Source organism: Hypanus sabinus, chromosome 11, assembly GCF_030144855.1.
Source record: "Hypanus sabinus isolate sHypSab1 chromosome 11, sHypSab1.hap1, whole genome shotgun sequence".
Lineage (NCBI taxonomy): Eukaryota > Metazoa > Chordata > Chondrichthyes > Myliobatiformes > Dasyatidae > Hypanus > Hypanus sabinus.
Window position 1 is genome coordinate 93,939,811 of NC_082716.1, and position 23,153 is coordinate 93,962,963.

Sequence of the window (23,153 nt, forward strand, 5' to 3'; positions counted from 1 at the left end):
GAAAATATTGATGAGAAATTAGCTCATTTACAGCCAGAGCAGAAGCAGCAAATGAAACAATTGATTTTTAAATATCTCGATTTATTTCCAGGCATTCCTGGAAGTTCCTAGTAGCTTCACATGATGTAGATGTTGGAGATGCCAAACCCATAAAGCAACATCCATATAGGATAAACATGGAAAAATGTGAACTTGCTGAGAAAGAAGTTAAGTATATGTTAGAGAATAATATTATTAAGCCTTCTGGTTAGAATTGGAGTTCACCTTGTGTTATGGTGCCTAAGTCAGACCGTAGTATTCAGTTTTGTACTGACTACAGGAAGGTGAACACTGTAATGAAAACAGATGCATATCCATTTCCTAGAGTGGATGATTGTGTAGATAAAGTTGGAAAAACAAAGTTCCTTACAAAGATTGATTTATTGAAAGGGTATTGGTGTGTTCCATTGACGGATAGAGGTAGAGAGATTTCTGCATTTGTAGCCCCATCTGGGTTATATGAATATGATGAAGATTTGGGATGAAGAGTGCCCCATGTACTTTCCAGCAGATGATTAACTCTGTGATTCAGGGGTTAAAAGATACAGGTGCTTATATTGATGATTTAGTTATGAGAAATGATACTTGGGAAGCACATATTACTGCGGTGGAGAAACTATTTGAAAGGCTTTCAAAAGCTAACTTAACTATTAACCTAGCTAAAAGTGAATGTGGGCATGCCACTGTGACTTACCTTGGTTCTGTTGTAGGTCCAGGCTTGGTTAAGGAAAATGGTTAAGGAAATTAATCAAACTCCAATTTAACAAGGTTTGATGTTACAGGAATATAATATTTTGATAACTCATATTAAAGGCAAAGATAATGTGATTGCTAATTGTCTATCTAGATGTTGAATGTACAATGTAATTTTTTATGAAGTGATATTTTAACAGTTGTAACACTCCTGCTGTATAATAATTTGTAAGGTGCTGTATAATAATACTATGTATACTGTGTATGTTGTAAATTTTTTACATTTTGTATTTTTTTTTGTAAAATTGTTGAAATTTTGGTCATGACAGACCAATTTTTTTTGGAGGGAGGTGTTACATACCCTTGTGGGTATCTTGTGACTGTCTTATGACCATGATGTAATTGAGTATCTGGTGAGCATGATGTAATGGTCTTGTGATGGTGGGGTGATGTAATTTCCTGCCAATGTGAGGTCACATGATGTAATTTTTCCACCAGTGAGAGGTCATGTGATGGCTTGTTTCAACAGGTATAAAAGGGGAAAGCCTTGCTGTGATGCAGGTCAGTTCGCGGGTTTAATTCGTTGGTGACTCCGTTATGCTGCGTTTTTGTCTCATGACTCAGTTTTGTTTTAAAGTGGAGTTTTACTTTCTACCTTAAGTCTCAAAGGTTATTGCCAGCAGAGTTTGCCACAATGCTGCCAGTTTTGATTCCTACCTTTGCAGTCCAGTCAGAGAGTGAAGATTTACTGAAGTACAGAAAACCCGAAGGATCGAGAAAAGTTGGTGTTGTCGGTAATAATGCAGGAACGACCTTATTTAATCTTCATTCAAGGAATTAGTAACCTGCATCCAAGATAGCTCCTGCATTGTGAAAGCAGAAAGAGCTGGACGCAGCAGTATTCACCAAGGAAAGATCAGTGCCTTTAAGCCATTTTACTTCCTTCGTCGTAAATCCTTCAGGCAAGGCATTCGTTACTTCAGGAAATTCTCTCCTAATTGACTGTATAAATCATTTGGACTTTTACATTTACCACTTTTAAGAACTGTGTTTGCACTTAATGCTTTAAGAACTATTCGAGTTGCTGTATAGCCGTTAACTTTGGGTTAAGTTAGTCATCTGTTTACCTTTGGTTTTTTATTGAGCAGTGTTTAATAAAAGTTTTATTTGTTTATGAAAAACCTGTCTCATTTCTATATTCATTGTTGCCATATCATAACAGTAGGTTCTTGATTGGACATGGCATTAAAGGTTATGGGGAGAAGGCCAGGAACTGGGGTTGAGGAGGAGAAGAGAAAAGGATCAGCCGTGATTGAATGGTGGAGCAAACTCGATGGGCCAGATAGCCCATCAGTAGTATCTTCTTGAGGCACCCAGATATCTTCACTTCTCACAGCTGGCATCAAGCAGGATGCACAGAAGCCTCAAGTCCTACATCCAAAACTGTTACAGTACTTCCATTCAACCAATCAGTTCTTGAACCAACCTGCCCAGCCTTAATTACTACCTCAGTTTCACCACACTATGACCAGTTTGACCATTTTGTTGTATAATGGACTGATTTTATTCCAATCATCTTTTTTCTTGTATGGTTTTGTATTATTTGTTTTTCTTGTGAATGTTGCTTCTTTAACACTGTGTGCTTGTGATACTGCTGCAAATTAGCTTTTCATTGCACCTATGTACTTACACAGATGACAATTAACTCAAATTTAACTTTGCAGTATTGGTCCCAGAAATTCTCCAAGCAGGGATTGCTATGGAAGTGCTTTAGTGTTGCAATGAACATTTTCAGAAGGGATAATACACCTGGGCCCTTCCTGCTCTCTAAGGTGAAGATAAAGGATTGCATCCATATATCTAGACAAGGCAGTCCTGCCCAGATTCCAATCAATGTCACTGAAAGAGAAATAAAAATAGAAATCTCTTTTCAAAAAGCTTTCCGAGTTAATTGCCTGCCATTTGCAAGATCATATTCTCTCTGCAAGGATTGGCTACTTTTCCACAATGACCCCTTCAATTGTATGGAGATGTCTGGGATCTTCCTGTATGCAGAAGGTACCAAGCATTGTGATTATTGCTGTTTTGACAAGGCCCCTTGAGAAGAACCCCAAGGGGATTGGAAATTGGGAGGAGGGGAATAATATTGAGGCAGCATCTCACGAACTACTCTGTTATGGATTTTGTACGTTATTGTCTACCTGGACAGCATTTTCTCTGAATCCATAACACTATATTCTGCATTGTAATTATTTTCCCTTGTACCTACCTCAATGGGGTGTAAAACCAAGTTTTCACTGCAGCTCAGTACGTGAGAATAACAAACCAAATTATCCTTCACCACTGGACACTGTAATCTGATGCTTTCTTTACCACCACTCTCACTACAAGCTGTGGACGTCCCCAAAATGTTCTCTCAAATTCACCTCCTTCCGCTACCCATTCTGTTAGGCTGGCTAGTGCTGTACTGTGTTGACTACACCAGTGTCACTGTACGTGCTGACAGACAACTGAACCCAGGAGCAGAGGAAGAATGGATACCCATATTAAGACAGAAACAAAAGTTTATTCATAGGAATTCCAACAGAACATGAGACAAATCATTCTTGACACACAAGGATCAGGAAACATATACACTAATCACAGCCTTCTTTAAATAATCAAGGTACACAGAAAACCTGTGCCAGTCAAAATAAACTTGACAAGATTAAACAGAAAGCAGAAGGGCTTAACAACTCTACACAAGGCAATAATTAATAAATGCAGATACTCAGGCCCATGGGGTTCATGACAGTACCTCCCTCCCTAAGGCCATATGGTAGCCCAGGGAGCCCTGGGGAACTTGAGACAGGGCCGGTAAATTCAAGACAGACCTGATGATCTTGAGATAGGTATGGTAACCTTGAGACAGGACGGTAAACTCAAAACACACCAAATGCTCTTGAGACAGGTATGGTAACCTGAGACAAAATGGTAAACTTGAGACAGACCTGGACTTCCAGTAAGATGGCTATTCCTTAGTTCTATGGTTTGCCTGGAGGTTCCCGTTGAGAGGGGAGTATTGTCACCGTCCTGACCATTGATTCTTCATATACTCCTAATTCCCTTTTCCCCGTGTTCTCCCAGGCTCCTTGATTGTGGCACACTTGATCCTCATCTAAACCTGCAGCATAAATACGCTGGCTTTGCATCCACTCATCGCCAGATCGTTGTTTCAGCAGTGTGGTAATTCACGTTCCCGGCTGCTTAGGATTGTGTATTCTAAGTTTTGTTTCAGCACTGTGGTTGCCTGTGTTAACTCTGTCTCTGTGACAAGAGAAGCATTGCCTCCTGCCTGCCTTTCCATTCATCCTCCGGTTTGCCGTTCAGCTCCAGCCACGCTCACATCCTCATTTGCGTCCCTCTATCTCCGTGTCATTGTCTTGCATTTGGGCTCACCCATTCTCTGTAACAAGAAGATGGCAGAGAGTTATGGACATAGCTCAGCACTTCACAGAAATCAGCCTCCCCTCTATGCACTCTGTCTACTCTTCCCATTGCTTGAAAAATAGCCAATGTAATCAAAGTCTGCTCCCACCGGATGCAATAGATGACCCCAACAGACTCACAAGTGAAGTGTTGCCTCACCTGAAAGGACTGTTCCCAAACAGTCATTTATTGCATCCGGTGCTCACGGTGCAGCCTCCTCTACTTCGGCAAGAGCCGATGCAGATTGGGGGACCGCTTCTTCGAGCACCTCCGCTCCGTCCGCTACAACAGACAGAATCTCCCAGTTGCCACCCACTTCAACTCTGCTTCACATTCTCATTCGGATATGTCCATACATGGCCTCCTCTACTGCCATGATGAGGCCAAACTCAGGTTGGAGGAGCAACACCTCATATACCATCAGAGTAGTCTCCAGCCCCTTAGCATGAATATTGAAATCTCCAACTTCCTGTAATTCACTCCCTCTCCCTTCTCCCATCCCACTTCCACTCTGCCTCCTCTTCCAGCTGCCTATCACCTCTCTTGTGATTCTGTCTTCTTCTATTACACATAGTGCTTTCCCCTTACATTCCTTCTTCAGCTTTCCTGCCTATCCCCTCCCTGCTTCCCCTCCCTCAACTCTTGATCTTTCCTCTGATTGGTTTTTCACCTGGCACCTTCCACCCTCCCTCCACCTTCTTTATAGGGTCCCTGTCCCCTCCTTCTTCAGTCCTGATGAAGGGTCTGGGCCCAAAATGTTGTCTGCTCCTTGCAACGGATGCTGCCCGACCTGCTGAGTTCCTCCAGCTTGTTTGTACGTGTTGATTTGACCACAGCATCTTCAGTGTACTTTGTGTTTCCAAACCACTGTTGTTAGGCTAAGCCCATAATTTCCTGTTTTCAGACTTCTTCCCTTCTTGAGGATTTAAATGACATTTGCAATTTTCAAGTCCTCAAGAACCATTCCAAAATCAAGTGATTCTTGAAAGGTCATTACTAGTGTCTTCACAATCTCTTCAGCTACATCTTTCTGAACACTGGGGTGTAGTCCTTCTGGTCCATGTGACATATCTACTTAATTTTCCACTTCTCAAGCATCTTCTCCTTAGTAATAGCAACAACACTCATTTCTGCCCCCTGACACTCTCAAAATTCTGGCATACTATCAGTCTTCCAATGTGAAGACTGATGCAAAATACATTAAGATCCTCCTCCATTATTACTTCTCTAGCATCATGTTCTGGCTGTCACTTTTGTCTCTCTTTTACTCTTTATATAACTGATATAGCTTTTTATATCCTATTAGCTACCTTACTTTCATATTTCATCTGTTTTCTCTTTATAGCTTTTTAGTTACCTTCTGTTGGTGTTTAAAAGCTTCCCAATCCTTTAACTTCCTGCTGTTTACTATATTATATGCCCTCTCTTATTTTTATGCTGTCTTTGACTTCCATTATCAGCCATGGTTGCCACATTCTAAATACTTCCTCATCTTTGGGATTGATCTTTCCTGCACCTTCCGAATATCCCCCCAGAAACACCAGCCATTGCTGTTCTGCCAATATCCCTTCTAACCAGCTTTGGCCAGCTCCTCTCTTATGCCTCTATAATTCCTAATCAAATTGAGGTAATTTTGCAACACCCATTCCAGCATTGCCATTCCCGTAAAAAGCCATCTCATAGGCATTCTACAAATTCTCTCTCTTGGGATCCAGCACCAATCTGATTTTTCCAATTTACGTGCACATTGAAATCCCCCACATCTGTCATAACATTGCCCTTTTTATATGCCTATTCTATCTCCCATTGTAATTTGTATCCGACACCCTAGCTTCTATTCAGAGGCCTGTATGTAACTCCCAGCAGGGTCTTTTTACCATGGGGCAATCTGTAATTAACTCTGATGGAATTGCTTTATTCTTGAGAGCTTCAGAACAGTCTGGGAGTGACTCTGGTGGATCTCCTATATTCCTGAGAACCTTGGAATAGTCTGGGATTGAATCTGATGGAACTCCTTTATTCCTGAAAAGCCTGGGAACAGTCTGGGATTGATTCTAGTGGGACTCCTTTATTCCTGAGAACCTGTGAACAGTCTGGGATTAACTCTGGAGGAACTGGAGGAACCTGTTGAAGGTGCGAGTGGGGTCTGCTGAGAAGTGACTACTCACCATGGGAAGTGGCAGGACAGATCCAGCTGCAGAAACTGGAGGCTGTCACATGGTGGTGCAACAATCTGAAATGAGAGTGAAACAACAACATAAAACCAGAGAGCAGCAACAACTTGACACCAGAATGCAGCAACAACATGAAACTGGAGTGAAAAAATAAACAATCTGAAACAAGAGTGAAACAACCTGAAACTAATTTGCAGCAACAACCTGAAACCAGAATACAGCAACAACCTGAATCTAGAACCATAGAATACTACAGCACAGAAAACAGGCCATTTGGCCCTTCTAGTTTGTGCCAAAACTTCATTCCGCTCGTTGACCTGCACCCAGTCCATATCCCTCTAGACCATGTATCTATCCAATTTACTATTTTTTTTTAATTTATTTTTTATTGAAGTTCATCATCAAACAAACATTTCCATAAGATGTATTTCAGATATTGTACATATATATCATATATTCATATTTGCCACAAATCTCCACATAATATTTATTGGAGGTATACACATAGAGAAAAGAGGAAAGAAAGAACAAGCAAAAGGAGAAAACTATCTACAAGTAGGGAGTGATCTCTTTTTTGCAGCATATTCATTGATTTGTGAAAATAAAATCAGGCCTATAAAGTGTTATGTAGTTAAACCATTTTTCCCAGTATGAATCAAATTGTTCCAACTTATGATTAATAGATGCTGTTATCTTCTCCATTTTATAAATGTCCATTGTGATTTCCATCCATGAGTTTAAAGTTGGGCTGTCCTGTGATAACCATTTCTTGATAAGAGTCTTTTTACTAGCCACCAGTATAGTATATTCATTAGATATCTATCTCTTTTCAACCATTCTTGAGGTATATAGAACATAGAACATAGAATAGTACAGCATGTTACAGGCCCTTCGGCCCACAATGTTGTGCCAACTCTCAAACCCTGCCTCCCATATAACCCCCCCCCCACCTTAAATTCCTCCATATACCTGTCTAGTAGTCTCTTAAATTTCACTAGTGTATCTGCCTCCACCACTGACTCAGGCAGTGCATTCTACGCACCAACTACTCTCTGAGTGAAAAACCTTCCTCTAATATCCCCCTTGAACTTCCCACCCCTTACCTTAAAGCCATGCCCTCTTGTACTGAGCAGTGGTGCCCTGGGGAAGAGGCGATGGCTGTCCACTCTATCTATTCCTCTTAATATCTTGTACACCTCTATCATGTCTCCTCTCATCCTCCTTCTCTCCAAAGAGTAAAGCCCTAGTTCCCTTAATCTCTGATCATAATCCATACTCTCTAAACCAGAATATATATGGTCTTATATATATGTGTATATTAATTCCATTCCTAATTTTTTAAATTTCCTTTAATGTCAAACTCAATTTGTGTTTTTTTTAGTTCCTTCAGCTTATTTTGTAATTCCTCTAATGTTTTATTCCTGTTTTTTATTATGTGAAGATATTGCTGTAGTTTTCCCTCTTAAGACAGCCTTAGAATGGGAGGTGAAACCTCTCCATTGTCATTGAATTCTAAGTAAAGACCAATTCTTTTTTAATTTGGTCCTTAAAACAGGGATCATTGAGTGGACTTGAATTTAGTTTCCAAGTAGGCATGCTTTGGTTGTAGGTCAAAATCAACAGATAAATATATAGGATGTGATGGGCAAACCGAGTTTGAGATGGGGTCCAGAATTGACCCTATGAACTGTGCTGCTATTGAGAGAGAGAGGGGGAGGCATCCAGTGCAAATGAGAGAAAAGAGAGACAAGATTTAATTTTATGGTTCCTCGGCTGATAGTTTACTTTTCTCCGAGGAAACTTTTGCCTGCTTGTTAAGATTCCTGCAGAACAGCAGGGCAGAGCCGGTTGATGGACAGCCGGTGTCCAGCATGTGGAGATAAAAAGCAGGTCTGTTAAGACACAGGAAGACACACTACGGGACACTGAATGAGCTTTGTGCACCCATTTGAAGTTGGGGTTTTTGGAGGATCGATTCAGGAAGTCGATCAGTGGCTCACAGTATGAGAATGTGCGACCGGTGGAGAACTATTTGTGTTTCCTCTCTTGCCTGGCTGATAGTTCTACCACTGAAGAACTGTCGTACGTGGTATGGTCATAGTCAGTGACCACAACAAAAAGACGACAGGAGGATCGACGGCAAATGCATCACCTCTCATCACCTCTCTCTCTCTCCAATGTTACTCAACCAACTACCTCGAACTGAACTGAAATCTGCATCACATCGTAAGACTGTATCCATTTACCCCTAGCTTTGAAAGAGCCTGGTTTTGGTTCCTATTTCCACACTTCTATATATGTATCATTGCTAACCTGTTTCATATATTTGCATTTTATAGTACCGTATTGCTTAGTTTACTAATAAACACTATTAGTTTACCAGGCTCCAAGGTGTTTTCCATTTCTGTTGGTTCGGTAACCCAGTCACGGGGTATGTGACAAGGTGCATGGTCACTTACATCTATTGTCCCAATTCCACAGGTGTTTATTTTGTCTTCATCTTTTCCAAATGTTATGAGATAGTCTATTCTTGTATATACAGAATTGGGGGCACAATAATGAGTATAATTCCTTCCGTTGGGGGAAAAGGTCCCTCCGTATATCAGTTAGACAAACATCCTGAAAAAACATACCAACTTTCTTAGGTAAGGATTTTGTTTCATAGGTTTTTCTATTGGAAGATTCTAACTTTGGTTGTAATTGTAAATTTAAGTCTCCTCCACATAGTAAGAGACCTTTTGTTTCTGTTACCATAATATTGGTAATTTTCTGGAAGAAACTAATATCACTTCCTGGGGGTGCGTATATATTCAATAGAGTAACTAATTTCCGTCTACATTCCTCCTTACAAGAATATATCTGCCCTCCTTATCACTCATTTGTTCAAACTTGTTCAAAATTTAGCTTGCTTGAGATGAGAATAGCAGCTCCTCTCCTATGTCCTGATTTATATGAGGAGAAAAGCAAATTAGTGAAGCCCATTCTCTTTAGTTTTCCATGCTCATTGTCACTTAAGTGAGTTCCCTATAAATACACTACATGGGCTTGTTCTTTCTTCATTTTTGATAGAATTTTACTGCATGTGATTGGATTTAACAGCCCATTGACATTAAAAGAAATGAATTTTACTTTGTCTTTAGCCATGTGTATTTATTTGTCAGTATATCATTGAAATTAACAGAATAGAACTTAATCGATCTATTCCTTGAACAAATAAGAACCAAGAAACACAAATGAAAAGAAAGCTAACGAAAGTGTGATTCCAAGGCTGAGGTCTCTAGTAGATGACCCTGGGTTGAGCTAGAGGAAATGTCTAGCTGTGGGGGATAGCTTCTACTATCTGTGAGTTGAGAGCCCCCATTAAAGTGAGTGAAAAAATCCATGTCCAGAAAAGACTTCCCTGTGTATTCCTCCCATGTATATATTCTCATTTAAGTGGGGAAAAAGGAGTGAATAAATGTAAAAAAAATAAAATAATTGAGTAATATAAAAGCCACATTGTAGTATGCACTTCTTGAGATAAATGTCTATATTTGCTTCTGTTTAGCTTATCAACACTTTTGAAATGATGGCTCTTCTGGAGGGGGTGGGGTCTGTCTTTTGAAAACTCAGTCTCTTCCTGATATTCTTTTCTCACTCTCCTCCCATCCCCTGCTTTCTCAATTCTTTCACTATTTCCCAAGCAAAGCAAGATAGCTGCTCAGCCAGGCTTTCCCTCAGTTTGTATCCAATTTATTCTTAAAACTTAAGAGTGAGCCTGCATTTACCACTTAAGATGAAAGCTTGTTCCACACTCCCACCAATCTCTGAGTGAAGTTCCCCCTAATGTTCCCCCAAACCTTTCCCCTTTCACCCTAAAGCCAGGTCCTCTTGTATTTATCTCCCCTAATCTAAGTGGAAAGAGCCAACTGGCATTTACTGTCTATACCCCTCATAATTTTGTAAACCTCTATCAAATCTCCCCTCAATCTTCTACACACTAAGGAATAGTCCTAATAAAGAGTGGAGGAATAACCTGAAACTAGTGTGCAGGAAGCACCTGAAACTAGAGTTCAACAACAACCTAAAATCAGTGTGTGCAGCAAAAACCTGAAACCAGAATATAGCAACAACCTGAAACCAGTGTGCAGTAACAACCTAAAACTAGTGTGCAGCAGCAATCTAAAACCAAAGTGCAACAACATCCTGAAGTCCTTGCACGTCAACAACCTGAAACTAGAGTGCAACAACAACCTGTACTTTCTCTGTAGCAGTAAGTGCAACTGTATATTCTACATTCTGATGTCGCTTTGTCAATTTATACCAACTCAATGTATTTCTTTATGAAATGATCCATCTGGGTGGCCTGCAAAACAAAGGTTTGCACGTCTTGGTACACGTGTAATTCTGATTGACCCATCACAGGAAGGATGTGGATGCCTTGGGGAAGTTCCAGAAGAGCTTAATCAGGATGCTAAATACAAAATACTCTGCAGATGCTGGGTCAAAGCAACATGCACAACATGCTGGAGGAACTCAGCAGGTCGGGCAGCATCCATGGAAATGAACAGTCAATGTTTCAGGTCGAAACTGCCTGCATTAGAACAGATGATCTATGAAGAGAAATTGGACAGACTTGGATAGTTTTCTCTGGAGTTTCAGAAGCTGAGAGGAGACGTGATAGAGGTTTATAAAATTACGAGAGTCCTAAAAAAAAGTTGTGATTGACATCCAATGAATTACATCAATGGATGGACAGGCAGAAGTTTTGAAGAGCTTTTTAGAACTTCTCAGATTACATAAATACATGAATACCCATAGATACAGCCAAACAAAACAGTGTTACTCCAGGGTTAAGGTGCAAAACACAATACCAATAGTCATACACAGCACAAAGCACACGTAGCACATACAAATAGCAAGCATGTGTAAGATATCAGTAAAATACAGTCATGCAAAAAAAAAATCCAGACACTCAATCCACAAATACATCAGATCTGCAGTTATCTTCTGCTGGGCAAACACTGGGGACAGCATCAGCTCCAGCCCAGATGCTGCACTTTACTGCCCCCAGTGGAGTGCACCAGCTCTCACTCCTCTCTCCTGGTGGCTGTAAACAGGCAATATTGCAGCTTGAGACTCTGCGTCCATGAATGCCACAGAAATCTGCATCCGACCACAATAAAGCTTGTCTTCTGCCAAGTGAATACTGGTGGGGGGGTGCAGGTAGCTCTGACTCCAGTCTGGATGTTGTGCCACACCGCCCCTGGTGGAGCGCACCAACTTCTATGCCTCTCTCCTGGCTACTGTAAACAGACAACACCATGACTTGAGATCTAGTTCTCACTACATCTGAGGCCACACAACTCCCCCATTGTCCACCCCTGCTGTCTGCCAATAAATCAGTAAATCAGACTTGCAGGTGAAAGACCACGATCATCCACGTCGCGCAACATGCCACATAATAATGATGATAACAGATAGGGTTGTCAATCAGAATCTTTCTCCCAGGTTAGGAATGTTAAGTACTTGCAGGCAAATATTTAAGTTGAAAGGGGCAAAGTGTAAAGGAAATATTTATTTATTTATTTAGAAATGCAACATGGAACAGACTCAAATGGCCCAATGAGCCACACCACCTGAGCAACCCATCTACTTAACCCTAGTCTACTCACAAGCCAATTAACCTCCAAACCAGTTTGCCTTTGGAACGTGGAAGGAAACTGGAGCACCCAGAGGAAACCACATGGTCACGGGGAAACATATAGACTCATTATAAATGGCAGTGGAATTGAACTCCAAACTCCGGAACGCCCCAAGCTGTAATAATATTACACTAATTGCTATGGTGCTGTGGCAAGAAGTGTGAGGCAATTTTTACATTGAGTGGTGGATACCTGCAACAAGCTGCTGGAGTGGTGATGGAAGCACATATTATGATTTTTTTCGAGGCTCTTAGACACAAATCTGCAGGATGAAGAGTGATGTGTGTCATGTACAAGCATAAGAGATTTGATTTACTTTTGTTTAATCGATTCTGGAATCCATTGGAAGTTCCTATTGTTACGTATTCAGGCAACAATAAATATATGAGTTCGGCAAGGGTTTCTTATAACAAACAACATGTTTATTAAACACAGAAAACAAACCCCCCAAAAGTAAACAAACACTACCGTAACCGGAAACAGCTGCTGAGCGGCTGTTCAAACAGTTCGTAAAGTGATATTCCAAAACAGTTCTTTAAAATGGTATTGCCAAAAGTTCAATATGCTCACAGTCCATTTAAAAGGAGAGACTTTACAGGACGATTTAAATTCTCTTTCACGTCGCTTGCTTCGATCCCCGACATCGAAATTCCCACGAAGAATTAACGAAACAGAACGGCTTAAAGGCACTGACCTTTCCTTCCTCACTATCCTCAATCCTTTCTGGTAAACCCAGGGATTAACACGAAGATAGTCAACGAAATCCTTCCAAATAAGGATCAAACAAAGGTCGCCCCCATTTCACCGTAGAAAGCGATTCTCCTCGATCTTTAACTTCCAACCTTGAATCTTCACTCTCCTCTAATTCCCTCGAACTAACAGAATCATAAAGAACCTGTTGGCATTAACCTTTTAAACTTTAGGCATTAAATAAAAACTTCATCCTTCAACTAAACTGCGTCATCACTTCAAACACGCAGTGGCATGAAGTCAACTTGGCAAATCCAGCCACGAACTGCCCCTCCTCACAGGGTGGGGTCTACCTTTTATAACCTGTAAAAAAAAACCGTCACATGATCTCTACTGGCGGGAAAATGACGTCATTCCACCATCACAAGACCATCACCTCAAGTCCAGTCCAGCTTCAACCCCAGTCACATGACAAGGGCACCACTGTCATGTGTCACGAGTACGTAACACTATGTTTTGCTGATGTTATAGTTACAACGCTATTCAGCCGTTCAAATTATATCACTCCTTGATGCCTCCTTGGCTTTTAAGGGTCTTTTGGATAGGTACATGGAGCTTAGAAACATAGAGGGCAATGGGTAAGCCTAGTAATTTCTAAGGTAGGGACATGTTCAGCACAACATTGTGGGCTGAAGGGCCTGTATTGTGCTATAGGTTTTCTATCTTTCTATGTCTGCGATTGGTGGTGTCAATGGTAAATTTGAGGCTTATTGAGAAAGTACGGAGGCATGGAATCCAAGGGGATTGAGATTAAGAGCTGAGAGGTAATGTTGCAGCTATATAGGACCATTTAGAGTACTGTGCTCAGTTCTGGTTATAAGAAGGACATGGAAACCATAGAAAGGGTTCAGAGAAGATTTACAAAGATGTTGCTTGGATTGGGCAGCATGCCTTATGAGAATAGGTTGAGTGAACTCAGCCTTTTCTCCATGGAGTGATGGAGGATGAGAGGTGACTTGATAGAGGTGTACAAGATAATGAGAAGCATTGATTGTGTGGATAGTCAGAGGCTTTTTCCCAGGGCTGAAATGGCAAGCATTTTTAAGGTGCTTGGAAGTAGGTACAGAGGAGATGTCAGGGGTACATTTTTTATGCAGAGAGTGTTGAGTGCATGGAATGGGCTGCCGGTGGCGGTGGTGGAGGCAGAAACAATAGGGTCTTTTAAGAGACTCCTGGATGACTACATGGAGCTTAGAAGATTAGAGGGGTATGGGTAAAGCCTAGGTAGTTCTAAGGTAGGGACATGTTCAGCACAGCTTTGTGAGCCAATGGGCCTGTATTGTGCCATATGTTTTCTATGTTTCTATGTTTTAACCACAGATTCAGCAGTGCAGCAGATATGGCAATTGCACTCATGAATATGCATGTGTCAGTTAATTATTATTTCATTGTGATAGTATTTAACTCCATTCTTTCTGTTGAAGTGCTTATCGAGACTTGAACCCAGCACTGCAACACTTTGCTGCCTGCTTGCATTTGGCCTTGCCTGAGAAATTAGACTGTTGAGTCAAGTGACTCTGAAGACGAGTGGTAATTCAATTTATATTTAGTTATTCCTTTCAGCCGCAGTGCAGGCTTCATTTTCTATTCGACAGTTTTAGTTAACGACCCTGTTTGGCCTAGAGTTTATTGTTTTCTTTCCCTCTGAATCTGTTCACATTAAAGACTGTGAACTATCGACCTGCTTCAGTGTCTCTCACTCTGCACTTGGGCCACATCTGACCCGGTGACAATGTTGAAGAGCTCACTACCAAATTCTGTGTGAAATCCTGGCCATTGAGGATCTTGTACAGGAACTCTGAAAAGTCGTGAGCAAATTTGTAAGGAAATAGCAGATACTTGTAGTAAGCACAAGGTTGTGATTGTGGGAAATTTTAACTTTCCACACATAGACTGGGAGGCCCATTCTGTAAAAGGGCTGGATGGTTTGGAGTTTGTAAGATGTGTGTAGGATAGTTTTTTGCAGCAATACATAGAGGTACTGACTAGAGAAGGGGCAGTGTTGGATCTTCTGTTAGGAAATGAAATAGGTCAGGTGACAGAGGTATGTGTTGGGGAGCACTTTGGGTCCAGTGATCACAATAACATTAGTTTCAATATAATTATGGAGAAGGATAGTACTGGACCCAGGGTTGAGAGTTTTGATCGGAGAAAGGCTAACTTTGAAGAGATGTGAAAGGATTTAGAAGGAGTGGATTGGGACAATTTGTTTGATAGGAAGGATGTAATAGAGAAATGGAGGTCATTTAAAGGTGAAATTTTGAGGGCACAGAATCTTTATGTTCCTGTTAGGTTGAAAGGGAAGGTTAAAAGTTTAAGAGAGCCATGGTTTTCAAGGGATATTGGAAACTTGGTGAGGAAAAAGAGAGAGATCTACAATAAATATAGGCAGCATGGAGTAAATGAGGTGCTCGAGGAATATAAAGAATGTAAAAAGAATCTTAAGAAATAAATTAGAAAAGCTAGAAGAAGATACGAGGTTGCTTTGGCAAGTAAGGTGAAAATAAATCCAAAGGATAACTACAGTTATATTAATAGCAAAAGGATAGTGAGGGATAAAATTGGTCCCTGAGAGAATCAGAGTGGACAGCTATGTGCGGAGCCAAAAGAGACGGGGGAGATTTTGAACAATTTATTTTCTTTGGTATTCACTAAGGAGAAGGATATTGAATTGTGTAAGGTAAGGGAAACAAGTAGGGAAGTTATGGAAACTATGATGATTAAAGAAGAGGAAGTACTGGCACTTTTAAAGAATATAAAAGTGGATAAATCTCCTGGTCCTGACAGGATATTCCATAAGACCTTGAGGGAACAGTGTAGAAATAGCAGGAGCTCTGACAGAAATATTTCAAATGTCATTAGAGTTGGGGATGGTGCCAGAGGATTGGTGTATTGCTCATGTAGTTTCATTGTTTAAAAAGGGTTCTAAGAGTAAACCTAGTTTGACGTCAGTGGTGGGTAAATTAATAGAAAATATTCTCAGAGATGGTATATATAATTATCTGGATAGACAGGGTCTGATCAGGAACAGTCAACGTGGATTTGTGCATGGAAGGTCATGTTTGACAAATCTTATTGAATTTTTTGAAGACGTTACTAGGAAAGTTGACGAGGGTAAAGCAATGGATGATTTTTTTTTAATCCAAGAGGCAGAGAGGGAAGAGATAAAAGAAGCTCAGAAAGAAGTTGTTTTTTTTTAACTGATCGGGGCAAAGAGGCTAGACTGCACAGGCACCTGACGTAGCGCGCCACAGGTTTAAAAGAAAGACTGCCATATACAGCAGCCATCGTTGTAGCGGCCATTGTCGGAGCAGACTGAGGCAGAGTGGGTCGTCCTTGGCTCAATCAGGCTTTGGCGAGAACAGGCAGAGGTGAGGTTGAACGGGGCACGACTGCGCAAACGCGTGAAGGTCGGCCTCTGAGATCAGCGGGAGAGTTTAAAAAGCGAGCAGAGGCTGAGTACGAGCTTCACTCCAGGTGAGATAAGGCCGGGTGAGCTCCTTTAATTAATCTAATTAGCTTAGGAGTAGGTAATGGAGGCAGCAGTTAGGGCAGTTGAGTGCTCCGTTTGCAGTATGTGGGAAGTCAGGGCGAGCACTGTTGTCCCTGATGACTACACCTGCAAAAGGTGCATCCAGCTGCAGCTCCTGACAAACCGTGTTAGGGAACTGGAGCTGGAGCTGGATGAACTTCTGATCATTTGGGAGGCAGAGGCAGAAATAGACAGGAGTTTAGGGAGATGGTCACCCCTAGGAGTCAGGAGACAGGTAGTTGGGTGACTGTCAGGAGAGGGAAGGGGAACAGACAGGAAGAGCAGAGCACCCCTGTGGCAGTTCCCATCAACAATAAGTATACCGTTTTGGATACTGTTGGTGGGGCCGACCTACCAGGGACAAGTTACAGTGGTTGCGTCTCTCACACCGAGACTGGACCCTCAGCTCAGAAGGGAAGGAGGGAAAACAAGAGAGCAGTGGTGATAGGGGATTTGATAGTTAGAGGGACAGATAAGAGGTTTTGTGGAAGAGATCGAGAATCCCAGATGGTCTGTTGCCTCCCTGGTGCCAGGGTCCGTGATATCTCGGATCGAGTTCTCAGTATTCTCAAGAGGGAGGGTGAGCAGCTGGATGTCGTGGTCCATATAGGGACCAATGATGTGGGTAAAAAGAGTGAGGAGGTCCTGAAAGGTGAGTTTAGGGAGCTAGGTGCCAAGTTAAAGGATCCTCCAGGATAGCAATCTCAGGATTGCTACCAGTGCCACGTGCAGGTGGGTTTAGAAGTAGTAAGATAGTGCAGATCAACATGTGGCTGAAGACATGGTGTAGGAGGGAGGGCTTCAGATTTATAGATAATTGGGCAGTTTTCCAGGGAAGGTGGGATGTGTTTCGGCGGGACGGTTTATATCTGAACTGGAGGGGGACAAATATCCTTGCAGGTAGGTTTGTTAGAGAGGCTCCAGTGGATTTAAACTAGATACAAGGGGGGATGGGAACCAGAGTGTAGGAGCAGATGTACGGGAGAAGGAAGAAAAAGAAGACAGTAAAGATCTTTGAACTGTTAGAGATAAACAGAGAGGAAGAGGTGGAGAATTTCTTAAATGCATTTATTTTAATGCTAGGAGCAGTGTAAGAAAGGTGGATGAGCTTAGAGCATGAATTGATACCTGGAAATATGATGTTGTAGCTATTAGTGAAACATGGTTGAAGAAGGGGTGTGATTGGCAACTAAATATTCCTGGATTTCGTTGCTTTAGGTGTGATAGAATCGGAGGATCAAGAGGGAGAGGTGTTGCATTGCTTGTCAGATAAAGTATTACAGCGGTGCTCTGGCAGGATAGATTAGAGGGCTCATCTAGAGAGACTATTTGGGTGGAATTGAGGAATAGAAAAGGTGTTGTAACACTTAGAGGCATGTATTATAGACCACCTAATGGGGAGCGAAAATTGGAGGAGCAAATTTGCAAGGAGATAGCAAATATTTGTAGTAAGCACAGGGTTGTGATTGTGGGAGATTTTAATTTTCCACACATAGACTGGGAAGCCCATACTTTAAAAGGGATGGATGGTTTGGAGTTTGAAAAATGTGTTCAGGATAGTTTTTTTGCAGCAATACATAGAGGTACTGACTAGAGAAGGGGCAGTGTTGGATCTTCTGTTAGGGAATGAGATAGGTCAGGTGACGGAGGTATGTGTTGGGGAGCACTTCGGGTCCAGTGATCACAATGCCATTAGTTTCAATATAATTATGGAGAAGGATAGGACTGGACCCAGGGTTGAGATTTTTGAATGGAGAAAAGCGAACTTTGAGGAGACGTGAAAGGATTTAGAAGGAGTGGATTGGAACAATTTGTTCTATGCGAAGGACGCAATAGAGAAATGGAGGTGATTTAAAGGAGAAATTTTGAGGGTACAGAATCTTTATGTTCCTGATAGGTTGAAAGGAAAGGTTAAAAGTTTGAGAGAGCCATAGTTTTCAACGGATATTGGAAACTTGGTGAGGAAAAAGAGAGAGATGTGTTACATACCCGTGACATGTGACAGTGGTGTACTTGTCATGTGACAGGTGTTGAAGCTATACTGGACTTGAGGTAATGGTCTTGTGATGGTGGAGTGACATCATTTTCCCGCCAGTAGAGGTCATGTGACAGGTTTTTTTTACAGGGTATAAAAGGAGGACCCCTCCCTGTGAGGAGGGGCAGTTCGTGGCTGGATTTGCCATGTTGACTTCATGCCACTGCGTGTTTAAAGTTACGACGCAGTTTAGTTGAAAGATGAAGTTTTATCTAACGCCTAAAGTTTAAAAGGTCATTGCCAGCAGTTTCTTTATAATACTTCTAGTTGATAATTAGTGGAGAGTGAAGGTCGGAGTTCAGGAGTTAAAAGATCGAGGAAAGTCGATATCGACGGTGAAACAGGTTTGACATTGTTTGATCCTCATTCGGAAGGTATTCGTTGACTGTGCTCGTGTTAATCCCTGTGAATAGCAGAAAGGATTGAGTACAGTTTTGTAAAGGAATGGTCAGTGCCTTTAAGCCATTTCATTTTCCATCTTCGTGAATTCTTTGTGGGAAAAGTATAGTTCAACTGGGAATTGCAACAACACAACGTGAAAGAGAATTTAAATCATCTTAAAAAGTCTCTCCCTTAAATGGACTGTAAGAATTTTGAACTTTTGCAATACTACTTTGAAGAACTGTTTAAGCTTCCTTGCTTTAAGAACTGTTTAAGCTGCCACACAGCAGCTGATTTCCGGTTACGTTAGTGATTAGTTTACTTTTGAGGGTTTGTTTTTCAGTGTTTAATAAACGTTTTGTTTGCTATCAAAACCCTGCCTTACTCATATATTTATTGTTGCTGAATCCGTAACAGATCTACAATAAATATAGGCAGCATGGAGTAAATGAGGTGCTCGAGGAATATAAAGAATATAAGAAGAATCTTAAGAAAGAAATTAGAAAAGCTAAAAGAAGATACGAGCTTGCTTTAGCAACTAAGGTGAAAATAAATCCGAAGGGTTTCTATGGTTATATTAATAGCAAAAGGATAGTGAGGGATAAAATTGGTCCCTTAGAGAATCAGAGTGGACATCTATGTGTGGAGCCAAAAGAGATGGGGGAGATTTTGAACAATTTCTTTTCTTCGGTATTCACTAAGGAGAAGGATATTGAATTGTGTAAGGTAAGGGAAATAAGTAGGGTAGTTATGGAATCTATGACGATTAAAGAGGAGGAAGTACTGGCGCTTTTAGGAAATATAAAAGTGGATAAATCTCTGGGTCTTGACAGGATATTCTCTAGGACCTTGAGGGAAGTTAGTGTAGAAATAGCAGGGCCTCTGACAGAAATATTTCAAATGTCATTAGAAATGGAGATAGTGCTGGAGGGTTGGCTTATTACTCATGTGTTTCAATTGTTTAAAAAGGGATCTAAGAGTAAACCTAGCAATTATAGGCCTGTCAGTTTGATGTCAGTGGTGGGTAAATTAATGGAAAGTATTCTTAGAGATGGCATATATAATTATCTGGATAGACAGGGTCTGATTAGGAATAGTCAGCATGGATTCGTGCGTGGAAGGTCATGTTTGACAAATCTTATTGAATTTTTTGAAGAGGTTACAAGGAAAGTTGATGAGGGTAAAGCAGTGGATGTTGTCTATATGGACTTCAGTAAGGCCTTTGACAAGATTCCACACGGAAGGTTAGTTAGGAAGGTTCAATCGTTAGGTATTAATATTGAAGTAGTAAAACGGATTCAACAGTGGCTGGATGGGAGATGCCAGAGAGTAGTGGTGGATAACTCTTTGTCAGGTGGGAGGCCAGTGACTAATGGTGTGCCTCAGGGATCTGTACTGGGTCTAATGTTGTTTGTCATATACATTAATGATCCGGATGATGGGGTGGTAAATTGGATTAGTAAGAATGCAGATGATACTGAGGTAGGTGGTGTTGTAGATAATGAAGTAGGTTTTCAAAGCTTGCAGAGAGATTTAGGCCAGTTAGAAGAATGGGCTGAATGATGGCAGATGGAGTTTAATGCTGCTAAGTGTGAGGTGCTACGTTTTGGTAGGAATAATCCAAATAGGACATACATGGTAAATGGTAGGGCATTGAAGAATGCAGTAGAACAGAGTGATCTAGGAATAATGGTGCATCGTTCCCTGAAGGTGGAATCTCATGTGGATAGGGTGGTGAAGAAAGCTTTAGGTATGCTGGCCTTTATAAATTAGAGCATTGAGAATAGGAGTTGGGATGTAATGTTAAAATTATACAAGGCATTGGTAAGGCAGAATTTGGAGTATTGTGTACAGTTCTGGTCACCGAATTAGAGGAAAAATGTCAATAAAATAGGGAGAGTACAGAGAAGATTTACTAGAATGTTACCTGGGTTTCAGCACCTAAGTTACAGGGAAAGGGTGAACAAGTTAGGTCTTCATTCTTGGGAGCATAGAAGGTTGAGGGGGGATTTAAACAGAGGTTTAAATAGAGGTATTTAAAATTATGAGGGAGATAGATAGAGTTGACATGGATAGACTTTTTCCATTGAGAGTAGGGGAGATTCAAGGGTTTTCGGTAAGAATGGTCATTGTGGAGAATGGCAGCTTAAGTCACTAGCTCCTCCGGAAAAACGCGTATTAAGCCCCATTAACCCATCAAACATAATATTTTTCAAAAAATATTTGAACTGAAAAGTGGGGGCAAGAATGAGGAACAGGAATGGAAATTAAAAAAGCGACTCTGAGAGGAGTGCAACGAGCGGCTCTCCGACCCGACCGCGTGCGAGCAAGGCAGGCTCTGGGCCTCGTTCAGACGAAGCGGCGAATATGTTTGAAATCCTGAAAGAAATAATGGAGGATATGAAATCCTGAAAGAAATAATGGAAAGATATAAAGCAGCAGCTCCGTGATATTAAGGCAGAGCTCGCCTGCGTTAATCAAAAAATAGCGGTGGCAGAGACTTGCATTGAGAAGGTGGAAGATTGCATTCAAAACGTGGAACAGATACTGAGCAAGACAATAAAAATCATACATCACCAAGAAGATAAACTGCTTGATTTGGAGGGAAGATCACGGTGGAAAAATATCAGAATCTACAATGTTCCCGAAGGAGTGGAGTTTCCATGACGGAGTTTGTTGGAAAGTTACTGTGGGACGCGCTGGATCTTCCCCCGACTATGAAGCTGGAAATCAAGAGAACACACCACGCGCTAGTCCCAAAATCTACCCAGGATAGAAAGCCACAATCGATTATAATTAAATTCCTTCAGTACAGCACCAAGGCGGAGATTCTATGAAGGGCCTGGGGTAAGAAGAGAGTGTTTTTAGAGGATAAATTAATATACTTCGACCAAGATTACCCCCACTGCGGTCCTCCAGAAAAGCGAAGAATACTCCGAAGTAAAGCGAGCACTAAAGCAAAATAAGATTAGATTTCAAACTCTGTAACCTGCTAAAAATTGAGTGTTTTATGACAACGGGATGCAGTTGTACCAGACAGTGGAAGAGGCAACTACAGACATGAAGGCCAGAGGGTTGTCCATCAACAAAACAGAAATGAAAGAAAGCCTGGCTGAGGAATTGTCTCGCTCGGCTTGGGAAACTGTGCGAGAATCGAGAAGGCAGGAGACGGTAGGAAGCCGAAAGAAACATATCAGGAAGAGAACAGGAGTTTCCCAAAGACTTTCCTCACCCCTATCAGATGAGCCATAATGTTTGGCTAACTTTAAAAATGCTGAGAAGCAAGACAGAAGCATAAGTACACGGTGATATACCTATCTCGAGAAATACTTATTTTAATGTGGGTTTTATATTACTTAGTTGTGGTACTTTATTCACTCACTTCTTTTTCCCCACCAAAATCAAAAAAATATATATATATGTATATGTGTGTAATGTGTGTGTGTGTGTGTGTGTGTGTGTATATATATATATATATATATATATATGTGTGTATGTGTATATATATATATATATATATATATATATATAGGAGTACACAAGCAAATCTTTTCTGTGTCATGGATTTGTTCACTGACTTTTATGAATACTGCAATGGGGGCCCTCAACTCACAAATAGGAGGGGTTATCCCCCACAGCTAGACATTTCCTCTATCTCAACGGAGGGTCATTTACTAGAGACCTCAGTCTTGGAATCACGCGTTTGTTGCCATTTTCGTTATTATTTGAGTTTCTTGGTTCTTATTTGTTCAGGAAGTAGATCGATTAAGTTTTATTCTAATTTCAATGATACATTGACAGATAAATACAGATGGCTAAGGACAAGGTAAAATTCATTTCTTTTAATGTAAATGGGCTATTAAATCCAATCAAACGTAAGAGAATTTTATCCAAAATGAAAAAAGAACAAACCCATGTAGTATATTTACAGGAAACTCATTTAAGTGATAATGAGCATAAAAAACTAAAGAGAATGGGCTTCACTAATCTGTTTTTCTCATATAAATCAGGACATAGGAGAGGAGTTGCTATTCTTATCTCAAGTAAGCTAAATTTTGAAAAAGTATTCAAAATGGGAGATAAAGAGGGCAGATATATTCTGGTAAGGGGGAATATAGATGGCAATTCAGTTACTCTATTGAACTTATACGAACCCCCAGGAAGTGATATTGGTTACTTTCAGAAAATTACTGATATTATGGTAACAGAAACAGAAGGTCTCCTGATATGTGGGGGAGACTTAAATTTACAATTACAACCAAACTTAGACTCTTCCAATAGAAAAACCTATGAAACAAAATCTTTACATAAGAAAGTTAACACACTTTTTGAGTATGTTGGTTTAATTGATATATGGAGGGACCTTTTCCCTGACAGAAGGGGTTACACTCATTATT

At 40.9% G+C, this 23,153-nt stretch overlaps 1 long non-coding RNA gene across 1 annotated transcript in view; it reads right to left on the minus strand.

Annotated features, from left to right (window-relative positions):
* Positions 1 to 3,327: 3,327 nt before the first annotated feature.
* The window catches only part of LOC132401629 (uncharacterized), a 78,521-nt gene continuing 58,695 nt past the window's right edge, over positions 3,328 to 23,153 (minus strand). Inside the window, exons 2-3 of the long non-coding RNA XR_009514644.1 lie at positions 6,369 to 6,433; positions 3,328 to 4,177 (exon numbers count right to left, since the gene is read on the minus strand). This is a non-coding gene — a long non-coding RNA (uncharacterized LOC132401629). The remainder of the gene's footprint in view (positions 4,178 to 6,368; positions 6,434 to 23,153) is intronic.